The following is a 10,143-nucleotide window of genomic DNA, read 5'->3' as shown; positions in this document are numbered from 1 at the left end:
TTGTGTAATGTACTGAATTGCTGAGTCTTGGACTACATGGTTGGTACTGAAAAGAGTCTGAAAGTGTTCAGACCAACGATTCAGAATGGATGTTTTATCTGTGAGAAGGAGGCTTTATCTGTGAGAATATGCTAAATATACTGAAGTTTCAAAACACACAATATGCACAAAAACAATTCACAATGATTTTCATCTCTCTTTTTCAAGTTCTACTCTCTCTTCTCTGTAAGAAGAAGTGTCATGCCCTTTACTTACAGATTTTTGCCTTTAAGGGGATTGAAACTATTTTTATCCTACGGAGATATGGGCAAGAGGGTGCACCTCAGGATAGCTCAGGTTGTAGGGAACTTAAGCAACTCTCAAGTCCAACCTCTTGCTCAAAGCAGGACCACTTATGAGATGAGAACAAGTTGTTCAGATTTTTATCCAGTCAATACCTGAGAACCTTCAAGACAGAGACCTCATAACCTCTCTCTACAGTCTCCTCTGGTGTCTGACTGTCCTCCTGTTGAAATGGTCTCTTGTCCTCCTGCCATGTCCCACAGCAAAGAGCTTCCCTTGTTACCTTTTTTATAATTTTCTTGTAGCTAGGGAAAGTCTGTGGTTAGGTGGCCTGAAAGCTGTCTCTTCTCCATACTCAACAAACTTCATTTCCTCAGCTTCTTCTCCCACAGCAAGTGCTCCACTCCCTGACCAGCCTAGAGGTTCTCTGATCAGTATTTTGCTCATATAGCAGGCCCAAAACTGGTTGCAGTATCCCAACATGGTTTAACAAGTGTGGAGTGAAGGGAGGTAATCCCCACCCTTGACTGACTGGTTGTGCTCCCTGTAACACAGCCTGTAAAACTGTAGACACTAGTAATGCAAAGCTGTATTATATACATACAAAATAGGGTATTAAATGGTATAAAATAGTCTTCAGCAATATTGGACAGAAGGTGAAGGCTACTCATGTCGGACTCTCGAATCTCCCTTCACTTGTAGAAAGGGGAAACTTTCTTGTCAGGGTTCTAAGATAAAAGACACTCTTTTTACTTACTTTGATCTCTTTGTGGATAAAAGTTACATTTTTAGAAAACATAGACCTTAATTCTTTACAGTCTTTCCAAAGTTTACTCTTTTTAGAAGACCGAGAAGCACACACACTGTCACAAATTAGACAGGGAAGATCTATGTGGTCTCATTACCTCAAAGGGTTCAATTATTACAGATCTCTGCTCTTCTAGGATAAAGAATATTTCTGAACATCTAAGACTCTCTTGACCAAATCTATAAAAGCAAAACCATCCAACAATAGGCAATCACAAAATAACCAGGTTTTATGTGCTCTTCTGCCATATACTTTGAAACACTGACAGAGCTGCAAATTATTTTAGGTCTCTGATTCCGTAGAGCCAATGTATATTATACCATGCTTTGATGAACTTACTTCATACTTTATCCTTCATACATAATAACAAAGAAAAGTGAAAGCATATATGACACATTCATTCTCAGCTTCAATTGAAAACAAAATAGCAATCCAAATGCTCTGACGCCGCTTTTCTCTTTTAACCTTATTGGTTTGAAAATCATTTAACAGTTGTGTTTAATTACCATTAACATCCCGCCTTGAACACACTACATCTTGCATTACACTGAAAAGCAGAACCTCTTACAGACAGATGTACTCCATGTTGCTACTTTGTATGTCAATAAAACTGACAGAATAAAGATAGAGAATGTGTAATACATTTGTCTTACAGGACCTCTACAGAGAAGACACAACAACTATTACTGAATCTTATTCAAACAACACAAAAACACTTAATAGCTAGTGTCATGCGCAGCACGAAAAATAAATGTAGTCTATGTACACTGTGGGCAGCAAACTCCAGTGCAAATTCTCTTGATGAGCACACAGCTGACCTGATACAGCACAGTCATACAGAGAAAATAGCTCCAGCCAGCAAGTAGCATAGCTGCACAACCACAGTCTGTAACCAAGATGAGGAATGCTCTCAAGAGATCCCAGATTCCATTGCAGAGCTCATTGCATCATGTACCATTCCCCTTGAAGAAATTACATTTGGAAATGAAGACACTTGGTCCTAACTCAAAACAACCGTTGACATGTATTGATGTTCAGACATAATATTTTCTTTGTCTGCCTCTTTTTCTTTTCTATTGTCTCTTTGGATTAAAAGCTCTTTGTGTCTACCCAGAGAGATTACTTATTCCTTATGGTTACAATGAGTATATATATAATACATTAAGTAAAGGTAACTCTTTCTGTTACTGAAGCAACATTATTTTTGTGTCAATGACTGTAATTTTCTGCTATCAAAAGTTTATCAGCTTTGTACATATGAAAAGAACGTCACTGCTAGAAAGAAAAAAAAAAAGCTACATACCCTTATATTTCTAGAAAAATAAGAAATATTTTCAGGCAATTTTGTCCATCCTACATGTGCATCCCAGCTTGATTTGGAAACCAGTCTCCTATGAAGAAACACTGTAGAATAGGAGAGGGGACTCAGTTGTTCCTCAATTAATTCAAAGGGTTTTTTGGTTATTTTTTTTGTTTGTTTGGGGGGTGTTGCTTTTCGGTTTGGTTTGGGATGTTGTTTGTTAGTTTGCTTTTGTTTTGGATTTGGGGGGGGAGTGTGTGTTTTTTTGAAGGAAAAAAATTGTTCACTGAAACCCTTTTGTGGATGTAGTCTACCTGGACTTCAGCAAAGCCTTTGACACTGTCTCCCACAGCATACTCCTAGAAAAGCTGGCAGCCCACGGCTTGGACAGGGGCACTTTGTGCTGGGTCAGGAACTGGCTGGAGGGCTGGGTCCAGAGAGAGGTGGTGAACGGGGCTGCATCCAGTTGGTGGCCGGTCACTAGTGGTGTCCCCCAGGGATCAGTGTTGGGCCCAGTTCTGTTTAATATCTTTACTGATGATTTAGATGAGGGGATTGAGTCCATCATCAGCAAATTTGCAGATGACACTAAGCTGGAGGGGAATGTCGATCAGCTGGAAGGCGGGAGGGCTCTGCAGAGGGACCTGGATAGGTTGGAGAGTTGGGCTGATTCCAACAGAATGTGGTTCAACAAGGCCAAGTGCCAGGCCCTGCACTTTGGCCACAACAACCCCATGCAGCGCTACAGGCTGGGCACAGAGTGGCTGGAGAGCAGCCAGACAGAGAGGGACCTGGGAGTTTGGATTGACAAGAAGCTGAACATGAGCCAGCAGTGTGCCCAGATGGCCAAGAAGGCCAATGGCATCCTGGCCTGGATCAGGAACAATGTGGCCAGCAGGACCAGGGAAGTGATTCTTCCCCTGTACTCAGTGCTGGTGAGGCCACACCTGGAGTACTGTGTCCAGTTCTGGGCCCCTCAGTTCAGGAAGGATATTGAGGTGCTGGAGCAGGTCCAGAGGAGGGCAACTAGGCTGGTAAAGGGACTCAAGCACAAGTCCTATGAGGAGAGGCTGAGGGAGCTGGGGCTGTTCAGCCTGGAGAGGAGGAGGCTCAGGGGAGACCTCCTCACTCTCTACAACTCCCTGAAAGGAGGTTGTAGCCAGGTGGGGGTTGGTCTCTTCTCCCACACAACTATCAGCAAGACAAGAGGGCATGGTCTCAAGTTGTGCCAGGGGAGGTTTGGGTTAGAGATTAGAAAAAATTTCTTTACAGAGGGTAATCAGAGATCAGAATGGGCTGCCCAGGGAAGTAGTGGATTCTCCATCTCTGAAGGTTTTTAAGAAGAGACTGGATGTGACACTTAGTGCCATGGTCTAGTAACCACAGCGGTAGTGGATCAAGGATTGGACTTGATGATCTCGGAGGTCCCTTCCAACCCAGCTGGTTCTATGATTCTATGATTCTATGATTCTATGATTCTATGATTCTATGATTCTATGATATGTACAGCCCACAAGGCATGCAGCACACACACCTAGATCTGGAAATGCCTTTTCCACTCTGTGCAGCTATCTGCTTTAAACTTTATAGGGAAAATTTGTCCATTGATTAAAGCAACATAAAATCATGAAATGGATGATGGTGGAAGGGTTTTAAGGAAATCATCCATTTCAACTGCTGTCCTTAAAGCTGAGTCACTTAAAGCAGGTGTGTATCTTTCAGGGTTTAGTATCTCTGAGGATGATTACTCTAAATCTTTCCAGGCAAGCGGACCAAGCTTTTGCACCCTTTCACTGTACAAAAGTCTTTTCTTATGTCTAAATTGAATTTCTTGTGTTTCAGTGTGTACAGTCAAGAGTCAGAGGTTCAATTTCTAATTGCTCCAGAGTCTCTCTGTAAATCACTTTCTGAGACAGGAATAGTAGTATCTACTCGCTCAGACTTGTGTCACAGGATATATCTATTAGATTTTAAAGTACTCAAGAAGCCCTGAAAATGTAGTTTGAATGAAGCATTTTAATTAAACAAAAAAGAAAGATAGTTATGATATCCTTCGCTTCAAGGAAATGGCATTTCAAGGATGATCAGAACAGAGGTTCATAACACTTTTATTAAAAAAAAAAAAAAAAGAAAGTCCAACCCCTTGCTCTCCAGTAGATATTTAACTTGCTCATTCAGAGTTCCAATGCAAGCAACATTGTCAGAAATGGGAAAAAAATGAGCAGGTTATTTGCTGCTTGATTCATTAGAAAAGATTCTTTAGAAGGCAAAGATTCAAGTTATGTAGATGGTTGAAATAACATGTAAGTTTACTGCAGTATCTAACATCTTATTATTAGTGATTATTAGTGCCTAAATTCTGTTTCTAAAATTCACATTCTAAGAATTTACAACTTTTAGATTCTCGTGCATAGAGCAATGTGCTTATATATGTATTCTGTGTACATATATATTAAAGGTACATAACTTTATTTCTAGGAAAATATAACCTACTCTTCTGTGTTCCACTCTACCACCTCCAGTGTTCTGTCCTTACTTTGTAGTATCTGTGTAATGTCATTGAGGCTATGCTGAAAGTCATCACTCCCTGGTAATTCCCTGGACTGCGGCCTGAGTCATGGTGGCATTAACTCCCTGTAAAATTACGCAAATCAAGAGATATAACCCTGACAAACTTCATTCCTTCCTCAAATTTTATGTAAACATCAATTTAAAAGCATGGCTGTTGGGGCTGCTTTTTCTCGTTTTGGGCTGCTCAGATCCAAGTGACCTGCGATCTATCTGAGGTGACACATCAAGGTAGAACTGTCAAGGAAAACCAACCAACTTCATGCAGAGCAAAGAAATGGTCAGCGCTACACTCTCACACATTTCACTTCCAATTGGAATGAAAAAAGTTTGGCCAGTTACGATGGCACAGGGCCACAAGTATAGAACAAAGTTGAAACTTATACTTCTGGTCCATATTCCAGTTTTTCACTTCAGCTTTCCAGTAACTTCAACTTTTCAGTCATGCATACTTACAGAGGAACCAGCTTTTACTTGTGGGAATAGAAGAAACTAATTCATTGAGGGATACAGGCAATACTAAAAATATGTTTTGTATGTGAAATACAGCATGATACAAACTACAGAGTACTACTACAATCATAAGAAATTTTCTGGTTTTAACTGAAAATTTTTATGCACAAACTAAGATTTTAATTAAATGTCAGTCCTTCATCCAAACTAGATTTATATACCTCAAGTGACAAAACATTTGTGAATAGAATCAAGGTGAAGTGATGAAAATTTTATTGATGAAATGGCAAAATTTTGCTATCAGGCAGATAGAAAGTCAGCTTCTCAGAGAAGAAAAGCTAAAAATATGAGGCAAAACCACAAAATGATTAGATATTTTTACAATTGGTGAAAATGTTATTGTTCTTGTTTATCTAGCTTCAGTTTCACAAGCAACAAAGCTCACATTGCTGCTGACACAGTTATATAATCTTTGTGAATTGTGTCCTTATCTCTATTTCCTGAATAGCCACCATATTGTTTCTGTCCAAGGGCCTATTGCCTTTCCTTAGGTGGGGAATGTTTTATTCTTAGCACTCTGTTCAAAATCAATGACCAAGTAAAGTATTTCTCAAACCAGGAAAACAAAATTACAGGATTTGACATTTGCCAGATGTTATTGTTGCACATAAGAAGCTAGAAGGACAGACAATAATTTTTAAAGTTACCTTACAGGGCTTTTCTGTAATCTCAGTACAAATCAAATTTACAACATCAATAGATTCTTCTTGTGCTATGTAATTACATTACAGGCATTTAATTGAAACTAAATAGAAATGAAACTTTGTCTAGCATAGACACGTTCTGATGGTAGAAACTCAGCAGGAGGGCATTGGCTTACTAAAGACATTCTTCATGTGTGCAACACTCTTTCTCATTTGAAAGTATTTTAACTACAAAACTAAGATTTTTTTCAGTCAAATATGATAATAAATAAGTTGAATTTTACAAATATGACCCATTGAATTATAAAGGGGAAAATGAATGTTTATCTTTGGCACGCTATGAGTGAAACACCCCCACATACAAGCAGACAGTTGTTAGCTAGCAATTGGTTTTACTCACATTAATATAAAACACAATAACTGCAGAAATAAACTCTTCACTTTAGTGGACAACTTGATATATTGCTCAGGGGAAGCAATTTTAAAAATTCTGAACTGACTTGAAAACCCCACTGCACATTTCCCTTTCAGAGGGGACTGTAAATAGTTCCTGAAAGCGGGGCTGTGTAGGAGTGTGTTTTTCACAGAGAAAAGTTTCCAGTAACAAATGTACGGTGACTACTTCTGATGAGCAATAGGAGAGAGATTTTGAAAACATGGCTAAGCCAGCAAAACCCTCTTGTGCCCTAAAGTCCAAGTTAGAAGGTATTTTGCTTTTACTCTGATCTTATTCCGTTGATTATCTGTATATCTACAAAAGAACTGGAGTTAAGGAATTACCTAAAGTTATTTCCATATGCCACACTAGCATTTACCCAGAAATGTTGCCAGCCAAAAAGGGAACCTTCTGAAAACAGTCAATCAATTTATATTAGGTAAAAATTCTTCTCAAGGAAAGTGCAGATGTGTGGTCATGAGTTGCATGGAACTGCAGAAAGATTGACTTCCTTTCTCCTGAGAGTTTCCAGAAAGGAGTTAAATACAGGGCTAAATTTCAGAGCAAAATATCACAAAGTTGCTGATGTAGAAACTCTCTCCCGAGGAGGCAACCTATAGACTGCACCATTTACTTGCCAATTAATCCGAGGAGATAACATTGACATTAGTTCCAGAAGGAGATGCTTGCCTGCCTACTTGCCTAGAGGTAAAAGCTAAGTTTGCAGCTACCCTATAGCAGGACAGAGAAAATAAATGAGGGCAGGGGAATTCAAAAAAATAATTTCAAGACTTATTTTTTTTCCCACTGTTGTTTTCTTAAAAGGAGAACCAAATGTCAAACAGCTACCCTGTCTGATGCAATGCAAGCAAGCTTCATTATCACTAAAATGACTTCAAAACTTTTAGCTTCTCTTACTGGAAGAGGAACAAAGCCAATGCCTAAAACCGTAGATTTATCCTAACAAAGAATGGTGAGTCATTGAATGCAGATTGGCAGAACAAACTGTAGCTGAACTTCTTCTTCTTGACTCAATAATTTTTTTTATATCTAGCAGCAAAGTTTTGTTATTTATTTATTGAGTTATTTTTCTCTTTAATTACCGTATTGCATTAGTAATTTTGTTTACTAATTTGTGTATTGTTATTAAATACAGGGCACCCAGCTAAATGAAGAAAAATAATACACACTGCCATTTTCAAGGCCCTGTGGAGTTATCGAAAATTTCTATTGAACCAATGGTTACCACACAGAGTCATTAAAATGCTTCAATTTCTCCTGGCCTCCCAACGCTGCACCACTTCTAGGAGCCAAGTCAGTTTTGTGATTTCTATAAACAGTGGAGAGCAATTTCTCAAGGCAAGAATGGGTGCCTCCTACATCTGTGGATGGTCCCAGGGTCTCATGCATGCTCAGATGAAGTAATGGTGAAAGAAACTGAATATCTCTATTTTTCAGCAGTTGTCAGAGCTGCCAGGGGAGCAAGGGCATGTCTGGGAAACCCACAGAGCTGAGGAACAAGCTGAAAGCATGAAAAACTGCTGGAGTAGGAACAACCTTATAAGGCAAAAGGTGTTAAGTTGATCATGGTATCCCAAAAAAGCATGACACTTCAGCTTAAGAAAAGCTAAAGCCTCAACACCACTGATAAAGTCTATCCTGATAAAGTCTACCTTAAAATGCTTGAAATAAGGCAAAGTGTCATAGAACCATGACAGGTCTTGTGAATCTGTATGCAAGACCAATGGCACACACAAGCATTTCGAAAGTAAAAAAAAAGAAACTTGTATCTGGAGACTCACATTCATCTTTTGGAACTGTGTCATCTGTTGAAGCATTTATATTTCTACTGAATGTCTGAAGGAAAAAGTAAAGATTCAGCAGTTTTTATATTTTTCCTTTCCTTCTATATTTTATGTATATGAAGTTATTGCAATGTAAACCATCTTTGTTTTTATATCTATTGCTGTGTGTCATCCATTAGCAAACAAGTTTCACGGCACAAATGTATACATCTATTTTAGATGCATTACTGCATCCTGCCTTCCAAATTACACAATAACTATGTTAAACATTTTAGCTTTATTTTTCCCAAGAATAGTATAATTTGTAAATGTGACAAACAGTAATCATCTTACATTTAAGATAAGTCAAACAGACATTCTCCTTCAGCTGAACTTTCTGATGACAATCTTTGAAATTGACAGATTAAAAGTGATTCATAGCTGTCAGAATTGTATAACTTGCTGAACAAAATATGCATAAAAACTTTACAGTCTGTAGGCTTACATTGCAGATTATCTTCCTTTACTCACTGTCAGTTAAATTAATAGCATCATAATCTATCTTCTCTGTCAGGCGTAAATGACTTTAGCATATCAATAATTAGGTTGCAATAATGTCCCTCCTATATGTAAGGCTGTGTATTGATTTCACACTTGGTACAGAACAGCACCCAATATACAAGCCCTATATTTTGTTATAGGATGGAATTTCCAACAAACAAAACATTTACAGTCTTGGGAAAAAGTAACAGAAATGGAAGATCTTGGCAGCTGCCAAAGTATCTAATAATAAATTCATTTAAGACTGAAACTTTTACCAATAATGATCCTATGTTGCTATTTCAGCTGTGTGAAGTAATGATATGACTGACAAACTTTAAGGAAATATCAGTTTATATTCTGCACCTTAAAATACCTGTATAATGGCACTCAATGAAAAGGAAATGATGCCCAAGAATTAAAAAAAAAAAAATTAAAAAAATTAAATTAGCATCATAATAATTTATAGAATACAAAAATAAAAAAATATTCTTAGTTGGAAGGGATCTAATAGGATTATCAAAGTCCAACTCCTGGCCCTGCACAGAACATCCCAAGGATCACATCATGTGCCTGATAGCGTTGTCAAAACACTACTTGAACTCTGTCAGGCTGGTGCTGTGAGCACTGCCCTGGGGAGCCTGTTCCAATGCCCAAGCACCCTCTGGGGAAAGAACGTCTTTCTAATATCCAACCTAAGCCTCCCCTGACACAGCTTCAGGCCATTCCCTCAGGTCCTGTCACTGGTCACCACAGAGAAGAGATCAGTGCCTGCCCCTCCTCTTCCCCTCATGAGGAAGTTGTAGCTGCAGTGAACTCTCCCCTCAGTCTTCTCTTCTCCAGGCTGAACACACCAATTGACCTCAGCTGCTCCTCATAAGGCATCCCCTAAAGGCCCTTCACCATTTTCATTGCCCTCCTTTGGACACTCTCTAACAGCTTAATATCTTTCCTACATTGTGGTGCCCAAAACTGCCACAATATCCCAGTGACGCCACCCCAGTGCAGAGCAGAGTGGGACAATCCCCTCCCTTGACCAGCTGGTGATGCTGTACCTGATGCCCTCCAGGACACAGTTGACCCTCTTGGCTGCCAGGGCACTGCTGACTCATATCCAACTTGCCATCGACCAGGATCTGAGGTCCCTTTCTAAAGTGATGCTCTCCAGCGTCTCGTTCCCCAGTCTGCCCATACATCCAGGGTTGCCCCATCCTAGGTAGAGAATCTGGCACTTTCTGTTGTTGAACTTCGTATGGTTGGTGATAGCT

At 39.2% G+C, this 10,143-nt stretch overlaps 1 long non-coding RNA gene across 1 annotated transcript; it reads left to right on the top strand.

Moving 5' to 3' along the window:
• The first annotated feature begins 3,877 nt into the window (after positions 1-3,877).
• LOC135407379 (uncharacterized) lies at positions 3,878-8,508 on the top strand. The gene is made up of 3 exons (XR_010426850.1): positions 3,878-4,097; positions 7,708-7,910; positions 8,010-8,508. It is a non-coding gene; the product is annotated as an uncharacterized LOC135407379 (long non-coding RNA).
• Positions 8,509-10,143: the final 1,635 nt, after the last annotated feature.

Source organism: Pseudopipra pipra, chromosome Z, assembly GCF_036250125.1.
Source record: "Pseudopipra pipra isolate bDixPip1 chromosome Z, bDixPip1.hap1, whole genome shotgun sequence".
Classification (NCBI taxonomy): Eukaryota; Metazoa; Chordata; class Aves; order Passeriformes; family Pipridae; genus Pseudopipra; species Pseudopipra pipra.
The sequence above is the reverse complement of the archived record's forward strand: the minus strand, read 5'-3'. Positions and strand labels throughout refer to the sequence as shown.